The sequence below is a fragment of the Pagrus pagrus genome (assembly GCF_965226575.1).
Source record: "Pagrus pagrus genome assembly, chromosome: 13".
Lineage (NCBI taxonomy): Eukaryota > Metazoa > Chordata > Actinopteri > Spariformes > Sparidae > Pagrus > Pagrus pagrus.
Window position 1 is genome coordinate 19,296,101 of NC_140197.1, and position 14,297 is coordinate 19,310,397.

The window sequence follows — 14,297 nt, forward strand, 5'->3', positions numbered from 1 at the left end:
GGCGGACCCTGCCACCTTTAAAGGAGCTCAGTGTTCTGGGGAACTTATTTTCCTCTGAGAATAGCTTGTTTATTCAGTTTTGGAGAAAATAAATAATTCTGAGTTTGTATTATTACCTCATTAATATGGCACATATTTAATTCTGAGTTTGAATTTTTTCTCCAAATCTACACAGCGCCGCTTTGAACTACAGAAAGCCATATTTTGAGTGGTTCATTGGAGGGTACTTGGCCCTGTTCTTTTCTTTTTTTTCAATTTTTTGTTTGTTTGTTTTTAAACATTATTAAATTAATAATTGGATTAGCCTCTCAATGCAAATATAAATAATCAAATGCAAACCCTATAGGTATTGGAAACTGAGGTCTAAAATATGGCTTTCTAGCACATTACATAATCTGGATCTTTACAAATGTAAATGTATTTATGGACTTGATCTTTGTTTTTTGAATATTAAATAGTTTGAAAATTATTGCCACCCCTCAGAATTTCAATATGAGGCATGGTAGATCAATTCTTAGCAATGAATAAAATCTCAGAGGCCTCCAGGGTTAATTATATCTTCTCAGGACACTTTATGCCCTCCAGTGGTGGTATGGTGAAATGAAAAAGAGGCTTCTGATGCACACTTGGTACAATTCTGCACCCACAGCATCACAAAACAGAAACAATGAAATACAACAGCCTTATCTCAAATGCAAAACCAGTATAGTCTCAATGGTAACAAGTTTCCCTGAAAGAACATGTATGAAAGCAGTGGTGATGGTCACTTTTGAGATTTTCAGACCAGTGTAAAAGTAGCTGCCATAGCCATCTTAGTTAGTCACTGGTGTATCAGTCAGTCATAGACGTCACAGCATTAAAAGCATGATGACATGTGCCACACAGGAAAACTGCATTAGCTTACAGGAACTGTCAACAGGAGTCTATTAGATTTCACCGTACACTATTTATAAAAGTTATTCTTTGTTCCTGCTGTATGAGTTAAGAGAGGAGTTACCAGGATCCTAACTTAATCAACACTCCAGAACATCTCAACAACAACTTAACATTATGAGCTTCACCAAATCATGCGGTACTGAAGTGTAATGTACATTTTAGTGTGATTTAGACTCGACTCTTCTGTCATATATTGCTATTTTAAGCATGGAGAGGAAGAAAACACATCACATACTCACATTTCGGTGTTTTGCTTTCATGCTTTCTATGAATATAAAGGTTAAATATCACAATAATAATGTCAAATCTAACATTTTAACCCGACCTTTTATTTTGCAAAATGTTGTTGTAAATTACATGCAAACACTTTCTCTGAATTATTTAACAAGTTGGGCCACTCATGTTTTTAACTCCAGTGCAATCTTGTAATTGTAATCTGATAATGTTGTTACTGTGGGAAAAACAAATCTGAGTAAACAGTTCTGATTTGATAAATGGCCAGCTGTAACTGGAAGTGGTCACGATGCCAGGAAGAGAATCAGCATAATCATTGAAATTTCATGAAACATTTTAGAGAGGCATAAATATTTATGACACACAGTCACGTTATTAGAGGTTTGTGGTCTTGCTACTCAAGTCCTCGTCATCTTTAGTGACCATGGGTTGACTGATTAGCAGCCTGGCAGATTATCGGCTCCACTATTCAGCATTTATCTGATAATAAGATGAGCTACTTTGGCTCTGATGCAGCAATCTGCGAAGTAACTAGCTACTAAAGTTAGTGAAGTACAGTACTAAATTTACTAAGTTACAGTCCATCACTGATCACAAAAAACTGCAAATCCTTCTGTCTCATCAAAATTCTCTTTTGATTGACAAATTAATTAATTGATTAATCGACTAATCAACTCATTACTTCAGCTTTACTTACCTCAGTATTTTACAGCACCTCATATACCCCTTTAAATCACTGCACTCTTCAAATGCGGATTTTATGTACAAAATGTAGAATCTGTTGAGGAAATAGGATACAATGCCTTCATTGTATAAAATTGTTAAAATTTGCTCCAAGTCAGGTCCATTTTATTCATATGGCCCAAAGTTACAATCACATTGCCTCAGAGGGCTTTACAATCTGTCCAGTGAACGACGTCCTCTGTCCTTAGACCCTCGATAAGGGGGGAAAAAAACCTTGAGAAAATTGACGAAAGAGCCACAGAGGAAGGATGGCGAGGAGGGACAGAGATACAGAATATATACATATACAGTATATAAAATATCTGATAGAAGTAGTTTATTTAAAATGTATGTGAAGAAGCTTCATCTGGACCAGCAACATTAATGCATCTGTATTGATGATAATAATAATAATACAAATAATATTTATAATAATAACAATCCAATAATAGTGTTGAAACAGTATTTCACAGCATGTATTATTCTTTTCCTACACCTGTAAATGTGCACATAGACAGACAGACTAATAAATTAGTGTCAATGCTTGCAAGCAGGGGCGTAACACTATGTTGAGAAGTGGCGGAGACATAAGGGCTCAGATTATAAATGGTCTTCAACATATGTGATTTAATGTAATGAGGGAATTGTATGATAAAAATGTATTTAATCTCATTTGTTTAACCTTCCTTGCAAGCTATTTCTTTAGCACATTTTTAGTTCTTTTAAAAAGTAATGGTGCCAAATTGGTCATTGTAAAAAGTGGGAACATGTTAGTGAAGACATAAGTTTGGTAACACATGAATTTATAGCTAATTACTAACTTTGGTTAACTATAATGAATGGTTTGTTAACAGTGAAATGACTATTTACTGAAGTTTAATTAACTAGTTATTTCCAGGAATTGTGTAGGCTTGATTTTATTGAAATAATTTGGGTATTTAATCTTTTTGTTTGTTTGTTTTGTTTTAAACTTAATCTTCTGTCTTCTAGTACCTTATTCAGTATATTCACTGCAGCACATTGTAGGGGTTGTTTTGATTAGGGATGCACGATATAGATTTTGTCAGCCGATAACTGATAATTACCTTGCTTCTCACAGCCGATACCGATAATAATTTTAAAAATAAGTTCATAACCTGCAGTTTATGCACCCCTGAGGATAAAAAGGCAAAGATGGACGATTTATGATTCATAGCTTGCGGAGCACGTATTGCAAGTTGTGTTGTCTTCTTCTGAACTTGAAAAACAACGGCCACCCTAGTGCCGACGTGTGTGGCTTTTATCTACATTGTGACTCAGCAGCTCTATGTCATGAACAGGACAACAGCATTGTTGCTGTGGTTCTTATCTGTGTTTATTGGCAGCTGGAAAACCAACTTTAAAGGTGCATACCGCCACATGCTGTTTGTAAAAGCCGCACTTGTTAAGTCAACTAAAGCAGTTTGGCTTTATCGGTTCTGTTTATCGGCGATAAATTCATTATCCGCCGATAACCGATATGTAAATGTTCCATTATCAGGCCGATCATTTATGCATCCTTAGTTGTGTTTATATCAACCATACATTAGCATTATGGTGCAATAACTGGCTGTCTGGAAGTCAGAAGTTTTCAGTTATGTAACACAGTTTTCACTGTTTCTTTGCCTGCCTGGTGAGTCAGAGGTGAGAACCGAGATGTCATCAAAACTCTGGAGGAGAAAACATGAAGCAGGACAACAAACACGTGAAACTGAGCCTTCACGAAGGCTTGATGAAGCAGAGCCGAGGCGGAGAGGTGGCCATGAGGACCGGGGAGGGAGAGTTTGGAGAGGAGCCGGGGGACTGCCCATGGTGGAGGGGCGGAGCAGTAAGCATGCGCTGAGCTGGCAGACTCTTGAGCTGGTCCTGACGGGCTGGCTGGGCTCCGGGCGGCTGTCTGTGCGCTTCAGACGGTCGTGGGGGAGACTACCATCAACACTTGGCGCGTCCTCGAGTGCTCAGAGGGGCGAGAAAAAGCAGAAGAGTCACGGAGATAACTGCGAGACAAGAGAGCAAAGAGCCCCACCTCGGCATCTGGAAAAGCACCGAAGAAGAAGGAGACGATCCTCCCCCTCTACCCCACACCCCGTCGCCAACCCGCCCTATCTACCCTACCCACCACTTCGTGCCATCCCTCTGGTCTGAACTGCCCTCCCACCCCGCCAGGAGAGCCACGACCACCCATAGGAAACCCCCGCTTGACCAGCGTTGCCATTAAGCGATGCGCTTTGTATTTAGGGCGAATATGCGTTTTTGACGCACAGCACAACCAGTGGTCTTCATTTTTCCTCAGCGGGAACAGTTCAGGCTCCGGATCTTGGCTGGGTGTTTACACTTTTTTTTTTTTTTTTTTGACGGGTTTCCAGTGGGCAAGATAACATGCACAATCTCTCACCCCACGGCAACAGACCAGGCTGTCATTGTATAGATTAGTCTTTATTTAAACAACCAGCTGTCACACACGCTGCGTCCGAGCTTATGTTTGATTTTTCCATGCTTAGAAATAATCCTGACAATGGTCTGGGAGCGGACCGCCTCTCCAGACACCTAGAAATATCTTTTCAAGACGCATCAGCTCCGTGTTTGCTCTTTATCGAAGAGAAAGCGACAAATTGACGAGGAGTCATTTGACACCGACGCCGCTCGAGCCGGAGGACTTTGCGTGCGAAGTTTGCACCGGGAAGAGGGGGGCCAAGTCGGAGATATCTCGGCCATATCCACGGCATTTTTCCCCTGTAAGGTAAGCCAGGAGCAATGCGATCTTGCATGTCAGTCTTGTGCACTGTGTCTGCTGTCATGTGTGTCCACGTTGGCCCCGGTGCGCCGCTACAATGTGAAAGATTTGCACGAGTTCAAACGGGGTAGTGACCTATTTTCAGAGTCTCTCTCCAGCGGTGCGCCCAGATCCCGCAGCCCGGACTCCCCGCACAGGCACACTCGAGGCCGGCAGCGGCGGACGTGCTCTCGCCGTGCCGTCCAGCGTGTCGGTGCCTCTCTCAGCCTCCTTTCCGCGCGTTGAACCGGCATCTCCGAGACATTTACAGAGCGGTGTCAGTAATTCTAGTCCAGTATACTGTAGGGGCGTACATCACAGACCACAGAGCGGCCAGATGTTGTGCAAGATGCAGGCTCGCACTGAGCTCTCTGATGTTCTGTCACAACATCTGATAAAGAGTTCAACGTCTACAGACTGCAGGCTGGCTCTTAAACAAGGGATGTATTGGTAAATATAATGGTGGCCAGCGTACGAGGCAAAACACCCGCAAAACGACATGAAAATGTTCACTTTGCACATGAAAGGGGGCACTATGTATTTTTAGAGAAGAAATTCAAACTCTGAGGTGATAATATTTATTTTTTCCATGACTGAATAAACAAGCTGTTCTCAGAGGAAAATAAGGTCCCCAGAACACTGTTTGAAGCCAGAAAGGTGGCAGGGTCCGCCAGATATAAAGTAAAACAGTACGAAACTGTATTATCCTTTAAGGTCAGTTTGTTTATTCAGTTTATTCGTGAAAACAAAGAACGTTTGTTTATTTACTTCAGATCTTTCTCTTCTGATTAAAATATATTCCCCCAAAAAACTACACAGTGCACCTTTAATGTCACACAGTTGTACGTGTTGGTCTTTCCATTTTTATCATTTTGGTTTCTAAGTTAGTTGAGGCCGAGCATGTAGCGCGGGAGGCAAGGACGAGCACAGGCAGAGAGGCATAGATAAAGAGCTATTTTCCTCCAATTAAGCAATTCCACTGTCCCTAAGCCTAATTGTGTGCACACTGGGACTGGGTTTGGGACGAACCTTCTCCCCATTGGCTGCCTCCCATGGGCCCATTGTTCCAGAAGATGCCAGGGGAAAGAGCAGAGCCCTGCCAAGGCGGACCTAACAAGCCCTGTGCTGGAGTGGAATAAGGCCTGATCATTAAAAAGCATTAGGCCACAATGCACATCGAGGCACACTCAGGGGGCTGCAGTTGTGTTTGGGATCAGAGGACGGCTGTATGTTTCCAAGGTATGAACGCTGAAGCGTTGTCATATGAGACTGGTCTGGAGGTGGTCTGGCTTTGCTCCCACATGGACCTCTCTCAAAGTATGCAGGGGAAGAGGAGCGGTGAAAGAGGCCGCGCAGTCTTTGTGCAAGAGGGAGGACTTTGACTCCCTCTTCCTCCCCTCCCTCCCTCTTCCAGGCCCCTGCCATTTAATCCATAACCCCTCTCTGAACTGTGAGCACAGGTGCTCCTCACATCCACAGCGCGTTCCTCGCATTGTTTATCCAATCAGCTGATGATCGGTTCAGCCGCAGGTCGACCATAACATCAATCTGAGGGGGAAAGACCAGGCAGAGTGGCACTCTTTAGTCGCTGCAGAGAAAAGGCTCTCAGCTCCGTCGTCCAGCTGTGCATCCCCGTGGTGGCATTCCACGCTTACAGGATGTGTGTGTGTGTTTTTCTGTACATTTTCTCGTCCTGACTGCATGCTTGGCCAGATGTAGACACTCGGAGAGCTGCCAGGAGCAACAGCTTGCACAAAGTTCTGACACGAACTCGCTGCATCTGCTGCGATTAGGAGGATATACCATGAAGGCGCTCCGTCGTGCCAGCCTCTGAAATCAAATCACGGGTGTGGTTGTCACCTCCCTCGCCACAACTGTGTGACATCATACCCCCGAAAGTCCTCCTAAACTGAGTGAGGGAAAGGCAGCTGCTTTATGGTGGAAAAGGTGGACCCTAATGGCATAACCCTGCGTCAGAGAGCAACCACGAGGCATGTGGTGGAGGGATGGTGGGAACCCACAGTGCACTTGTGCTTAATGCCTTAAAACCAGGCTAATAAAAGTGAGCCTCATCAGCATGTTCAGCTGATTCTGTCATTTTGCGAGTATCTCATCTGAAAATCTAAGGTGACAAGAGCGGTTTTTCGCGCAGTGTGGTTGGACTGTTGTGGGAAGGAGGAGGACTGCTAGCAGTAAGTGGAGGGGAATTTAAGTGTGAGTGTTTGAATTGATATCGCAGCAGGGTGCCATAGCTGCTGGGGATTACGGTCAAGCTGAAAGGCAACTCAGCAGCAGGGGACGGAGGATTATAGTGTTCAGCTGAATGAGGCAGCACGCAGGGAAAACAAGGCACCTGATACACACTTTCATTTATCTTCACAGGGAGAAGTGCCACTTTATTGGAGATTCCCGTGACAGATATGTCATTTTCTGTGGTTACACTTTGTGGTTGCACAAAGAACTCTGCAGCGATTATTAACGCTAATCAGATTTCTTATCGGACAGTGTTGGGATTCATCCAACAGGTGAAATATGAGCAGGTTGTGTCGTGTCAAATGGAGCCGTACATCACACCTCTTGACCTTTTGATTGGACTTAAAAATGTCAGAGAAGATCCAACAGAATATTATAGTTACTTGTTTGTCAGCCACATGACATGACATTTAGCTCATCACGTTAACAATCCGCTTTCACCTTTCTTCATTTGGAGTTTTTGGCGAATTGCGGGACGTTTTGCAGCCGATAGTGGTTGGTCTTTGTCCCCGAAGAAATTATAGGAGTCAGTGGATTAGTCACTCAGTCATTTAGTTGGTCAACAGAAAAGTAATCCTCAACTACTTTGATAATCTGTTTATTGTTTAAGTCATTTTTCATGTCAAACATTTGCTGGTTCCTCCTTCTTTAATGTAAAGATCCGCTGCTTTTCTTTGTGATTTATGACAGTAAATGCAGAGTCTTTGGGTTTTTGACTGTCGGTTGGACAAAAGAAGCAGTTTGAAGACGTCAGTTAAGCCTCTGAGAAATTGTGATGAGCATTTCTCTTTTTTTTTTTTGTACATTTTATAGACTAAAGGATGAATCAGTAATGATTGTTTTTTGCAGCCCTAATGAACACATAGATGTGTCACAATATTTATGTTAAAATGAATGATTTGCTTTTCATTATCAATGTTTTTACCATAGTACCAACACACTGCTATCATTCAGGTTAACAATTCATTAATAGCTGCCAACTTCACCTTACTTCATTTGGAGTTTTTGGGAAATTCCTGTGTTTTTTTGCAGCCGATTGGTTGGTCTGTGTGCCAGAGGACATCATAGGAGTAACGAGGTTAGTCACTTAATTGATTTGTTGCTTGGCAGAAAAAGAATCGGTCAATTGGTTCACTCATTTTCCAAGCAAAAGTGTGAAACATTTACTGATTTTCAGCTTCTTGTTGTGGAAGGTTTCATGCTTCTCTCTCTCCTTTATCATAGTAAATGAAGAGTTTTTGGGTTTTGGACTGTTGGTTCGACAAAAGACACAAAAGGGTTAGGCTAGGGGACTAAAGTCAACACTCAGAGAGTGTGCACAGGCACTGGTCTGTTATCTAGATAATACTTATTCTTTCTTATATTGGGTACAACTCCCTGATATACTCGGACAATAAAAGATGAAAACAGATGAAAAAAATATTATGTTAATATTAATATAAATACGAACAATGTGAATTAAAAGGTTATAGTTGGGGAAGGGGAATACGGGCCAGTTAAAGTGACAGAAACAAAGGTTAGTTAAGGCCACTGTAATGTAATGGGGTCATAGTTGGGGATGAATAAGAACTAAAACAAAAAGGTTAGGCTGAGGCAATATCAAGTTAAAGAAGGTCAGGGTTAGAAAAAGAGGCTGGGGGGCAATTTAAGGTGCAAAAAATGAGGTTAGGGTGAGGCAACATTAAGTTAAACAAGCTTAAGGTTAGGAAATAAAACTGGGGGCAGGTTAAAGTACAAAAAATGGAGTTGGGTAATATTAAGTTAAATAAGGTTGGGGTTAGGGGGAAAGGCTAGAGGCAGGTTAAGATACAAAAAGGGTGGAGTTAGTGTTGGGGCTGGGATTAGAAAAGGGGGCTAGTGGACATTTTATTGATTAGATAATCAGCAGATTAATCGATAATGAAAATAATCATTCTTTGCAGCCCTGATGAACACTTTGATGTATCACAATGTTGATGTTAAAATGAATGATTTATCTTAAATTAACAATTTTTCTGCCACAATTCCAACAAATAGCTCTCGTCGACGTTAACAATCGACTAGTTCTTGCTTACTTCACCTCCGTACATCGTTTTAATTTTGAGTTCTTTCCTGGTTGTTTTGCAGCTGATATTGGCTGGTGTGTACACCAGAGGAAATCATAGGCGTCACAAGCCTGCTAGCATCACTGTGACTCATTAAAATCTTGAGTAGAAATAGAGTTGATTCAACAGCTGAACTTCAGTTCACCTTTGAAAATGACAGCAGATGCCTCTCTCTGCTCTCGCAGCATCACAGTCCAGCTCTGTGCTTAATATTTTATCACTAATCATTTCCATGTGCGCAGCAGTGGAGGTGACACACTCATACTTTGGAGCGTTGCAGCGTGATGTGGCTCGGCAGAGTCTCCTGGACCCATACATTAACAGCAGACAAAGCGGATACAAAGGGCTTGACTCACAACGACTTGCAAACTGAAGGAGACCGGTGCATACCGCTTTGCTCCCTGGCTGGCTGGGCTCATGGACCGTGCATTTTTCTCCAGTTAAACTGTAACCACTAATCACCTCACGGCCTCACTGTTTCCTCCTGGAGCAGACCATTCCCGGGTCCCCAGGGCGCATTCAAAAGTCCCATCGGGAGGACTATGGGGTCTAAAATCACCTGTATGGGACATCCCACGCGAGCTCAGGGCTCTCTCTCTCTTTCTGCGAGGATCTGCCGCGGTGAAGTTTAGGGGTCAGTGCCTCTGCTGCGAGTCTGCAGGCCTGCATTTCCAAAATAAACACAGACAACTCAGTGCCTCACTCCAGCTACCCCACCCTACCTCTTCTCATTCTCTTTAATGCTCCTTCTGCATGTGCTCTCTGCTTAGTGTTTCTATCGTGAGAGAATTTCAGCTCGCAGAGTCCTTCAGACAATATGCAGACCATGTCTGGGGCAGGGCACACTTGATGAGGAAAAGTTAAAGAAAGAATCGAGGAGGAAAGCCAAGACTTGGAAGAATAGCAGCAATGTAAAGGAGCTGGCAGAGGGAACAGAGTTTTGGGTTAGTTTCCAGCAACATACTTAACGATTTCATTGTGAACACGTAACTTTTAGATATCTGGGGGCTCAGAACAGTAATCTGCTCCCAGCGATGCACTTTAAGTGGAGGCACAGCTGGTTTGTATTATTATTTACTTGCTTGGCCAACACCCTGGATCCTCTAGTACGACCTCAATAGCACCACAGCAGTGCAGTATGACTGAGGTATGTATAAGTGTGTGTTTGCTTGTTTGAAGAGAAAAGAAAGGGAGGAGTCGGACGAGAGGGGCTCTGCGTGTAAGAGACGGGGGAGAGAGGGATTGATGATAGTTTCTTTTTTTAAAAGAAGGGAGTGAGGGAGAGACGGGTGAGGCATTTCTGAGACTCAATAAGGCTCTCAAGTCTGGGCCTGGGCCTGGCTCCCTGTCTGGGCATATCCAGTCCTGCTCAGCTAGCTTCCAGACTTTGCCCCTCTTCACCCCCTCCTCCTCCTCCTCCTCCTCCCTCGTCCATCCCCGACTCCCTGGGACTCCATCTCCTCCTTGCTTTTAACTTCTGCTCCCTTTTTTCCCCTCCCTCCCGAGCTCTTTCGTCTCCCACTTTCCATGAGCCCCCTGCTTCACGAGTGACGCTTACATTATATAATACATTCCCCGTCTTATACATGCGGTGAGAGAGGGAGAAGAAAGTTTGGCCTGTGAGTGTTTACCTTCTCTGTGGTGTTGCGGAGATGTTGCCAGCGCTAATTCAATTCGTATGTGGCGTGGCTGTGTTTTTTTTCTCATGAGGGAGCCTCGTGTAATTTGGAGATGTTTTTAAGTTTGAGGTTTGGTAAAATAAAGACTTATTCTGACCTTAGTTACTTCTGCCTCGCTAAAAGTTGTAATGATTGACTCCCGGTGGCCATCTTGAATAATAACCTCAACACGGCCTGTCTCTCTCTGTTACTGCGTCCTAATGCCCACAGTATCCGTGCCCCCTTGTTTGCTTGGGTCTCAATAAATGGCCCTGTCAGTCACAGCGAGCTTGGCTATTTCTTAATTGATTCTAAATGTCAGCATTGATTCAGGACAGGGTGTGTGAGAGCGTGAGCGTCGCCCTGACCTTCAACACTAACTGAGATCCTCTCTCAGGCGACCGATGTACCGTATGAGTGTCCCCAGCACAATAATTAGCCCTCGCTGTTCAGCATGTTTCGCCAAACGAGAAGAGGAATCAGCTCCAGATCTGTTTCCAACAGACATTAGACGTGCCAACAAATTCAAATCAAGTTTCAGTGCTACTCCATTTTACAGCATTATGCTCAACTCTGTCTGTCGCCATCTCAGTCGCCCTCCATCTGTCCCTCTGCATCTGTCTCTCTGCTCTCTTTCTCTGTGTCTCTCTCTGGGATGGAGCCGTGAAAGATAAAAGCTGTAGGGTGGAGCTTGTCACTTAGTTGAGCGAGAATACAGGAATACAGAGAGAAAGGGAGAAAAGAGAGGAGAGAAAAGACTGTCATATTGACCTTGTCTTATTGCCAGACATGGTGGGAGGGGAGGGGGGGGCACGGGCCAGACATGGAGCTGCCGTTTAGTTGGCACAGCCGCACAAGGAAAAGACAACACGAGCTTTGTGTGTACATGTGTGTGAGATCAGTGGCGAGGGAGGCTCAAATGGAGGTATAGCAGACAGTATGGGGGGCACGCCCAGATTTAAAGAAGCAGGAGCTCCTTGATCGCCCGACTGTGTGTGTTTGCCCGCACAACACAAACACACACACACGTCACGTCAGCTTGTCTGCTAATTGCTCTCTGCTGTTTTGTATTTCTCCCTCTTCCTGTTTTCTTCCCCTTTCAATATGTTTTGGTTCGGGAAGCCTGAGCCCCGGCCCTGTTCCTCTTCTCTGGACATAAACACACACGCATGGACTCACATGCTAACAAACACACTTTAAAGGTGCAATATGTAGTTTTGGGGAAGAAATTGGCTGATCTTATTATTTTATGCCTAAACAAACTGACCTTAAAGGACGACACAGTTTCATACCGTTTTACTTTGTTTATATTTGGCGGACCCTGCCACCTCTCTAGCATCAAACAGCGTTCTGGGGACCTTATTTTCCTCTGACTAGCTTGTTTATTCAGTTTTGGGAGAAAAAAAAATTTGCATTTGAGTTTGCATTACTACCTCATTAAAAAGTTTGAATTTCTTTTCCAAAACGACATAGTGCCCCTTTAAAGGAAACACTTCCTGTCCAGAGCACATCTGGCTCTTCTTGGCTCCCTCCTGCACAGCATGCCTGCTGCACAGGTGTCATCCAGCCGTCCTCAGCAACAGGGAGCAGCCATTCAGGAATCCTGCGGCCGTAGACGTATCGGATAGGCCTCGTCAACCCCGCAAAGCGATAACGAGAGCACCCACCATCCCACCCCACCCCATGCCTTGCCCCCAGCCTCCCGGAGGCCATGTTGCATAAAGCTGTTGTTGGGATCGTATTACCTTGGCTATTGAATAAGGAGACTCGCTCACCAGGGAGTTCACTCTGTGCTTATTGAGTTGCAAGGGAATAAAAGTGGCTGGGGTCAGTGTGTAAAGGCGAAAGGGGTTTGTTTCTCATGCGTGTGGTGCCATAATATTCCCGTCCAGGAAATGACTGTGAGACAGGCGCACCCCTCCCAAAGCTGGAGCGGTACCACAGCACTCTGAACTGGTCTGAACTCCATAACACTCAGCATGCTGTACACGTATGCATATCTTTATGACTTTACATAGGAGGGTGTACAATGTGAGACCACATTGGCCCAAGCAACTGGTGCTGAAATATAGCCCGGGTTTGCTGCTTATCGTACCACAGTTTCCATACGCATGTCGCCCCTATTAATCTGCCCTCAGCTTACTGTTAACTGTGTGGGAGAGAGAGAAAGAAAGAAAGAAAGATATCTGGACCTCCTCCCATTTCCCTCCTACCCGCCCGGTGGCTAAGAACTGGTGCTGGGTTTTCACCAGTGAGGGAATATAACAGACGTCTCCTGTTGAGTTCAACCGCAGCTGCTTTGTACATTCAGTTATGTTCAGGAAGGAGCTTCAGGAAGAGCTGCAACGATTCATCGATTAGCTGTCAACTATTTTGATATTTGATTCACCGTTTTGCGTCATTTTTTTAAAGACAAAAAAGTCTGATTCCAGCTTCTTAAACGTGAATATTTTCTGGTTTCTTTTCTCCTCTGATGTGCGTAAACGGTAATCTTTGGGTCGCAGCCTACTCTCATGCATCTTCAAGTTGTGGGGTGCCCACCTGTGTCCTCCATTTCAGGCTGAACTCGTTTCTCCAAAGGCTTAAACCCTGCCCTGAGTTTTAGGGAGTGGCTGCCAGTGGTCTTTTGTTTGTGTGTGTGCTGAAAGAACCTGGTATTTTAAAGATCAAGGCAGGTGCCAGTGCTTTGCATTCCTAACCTGACCTTGTGCTCATTTCTGCTGCCTTTAGGGGAGGTCTGCCTCTGCAAAGCTGGCAACCCAGAGGTGAATGTCTGTGTGTGTGTGTGTGTGTGTGTGTGCACATCCCAAAGTTTCAGCTTTAAACATGGCCCTTCAAAGTGCTATTACCTCCCTTTCCATCCGTGCCTTAGTGCACTGTGTTTGATAAGATCACTCTTCGCTTGCATGCATCTCTACAGCGGAAAGAGCTCAGTGTACTGCTGCCTATCCATTATATACTCACAAATAACCATGGAGAAAAAGACGTTTTTGTTTGGAAGTCTACAGACCTCCAGTGAGAGGGTTAGATCTGACAACCTCCTCAGATATTACTTGAATTTCATACCGCCTGTCGAGCTGTTGGAATAATGCTAATGTTGGTGTGAGTCAGCTGGAATGACAGCATTTAGTGTGGGAGTATAGCAAAGAACCATCACTTCCGAAACACAGACCCTATCCAGCAGGAACCCCGAGCAAAAATGGACACAGCTGGTTAGTGGGCTGATGAGAGGACGAGAGGGCCGGGATGTTGTGTTGTTTCATCCTCCGCAATCTTAATTCATTCAGTCCAGAAAACTTACAACAGAGTCGAAAACACTCCTCGCCACATGAACACAAAACTCCAACATGTTTACCTCAAGCTTTGTTGCACAAACAGTAAAACTGAGCTGTTAACTTTTATCGCTGTATTTTTTTCTCTATCACCCACCAGCTATTACAGCATAAGACTGTTTTCCTCCCTCTCTCACTAGCTTCATTTCTCCTTTTCTCTCCCCCCCCCCACCTCCTTTCTTTCCTCTCCTGTTGCTTTCCTACTGAGCGTGGTGCGGTGACGCCCCTGCTTGGCTGGCGAGCCGTCTCCAGACCCTGTGATTGCGCGCAGGAGTCGGAGGATTGC

At 44.3% G+C, this 14,297-nt stretch overlaps 1 protein-coding gene across 1 annotated transcript in view; it reads left to right on the forward strand.

Annotated features, from left to right (window-relative positions):
• The first annotated feature begins 3,795 nt into the window (after positions 1–3,795).
• glis2b (GLIS family zinc finger 2b) overlaps positions 3,796–14,297 on the forward strand; it is a 31,165-nt gene continuing 20,663 nt past the window's right edge. The window contains exon 1 of the mRNA XM_084371689.1: positions 3,796–4,651. The gene's annotated coding sequence lies outside the window, so the exon portion shown is untranslated. The remainder of the gene's footprint in view (positions 4,652–14,297) is intronic.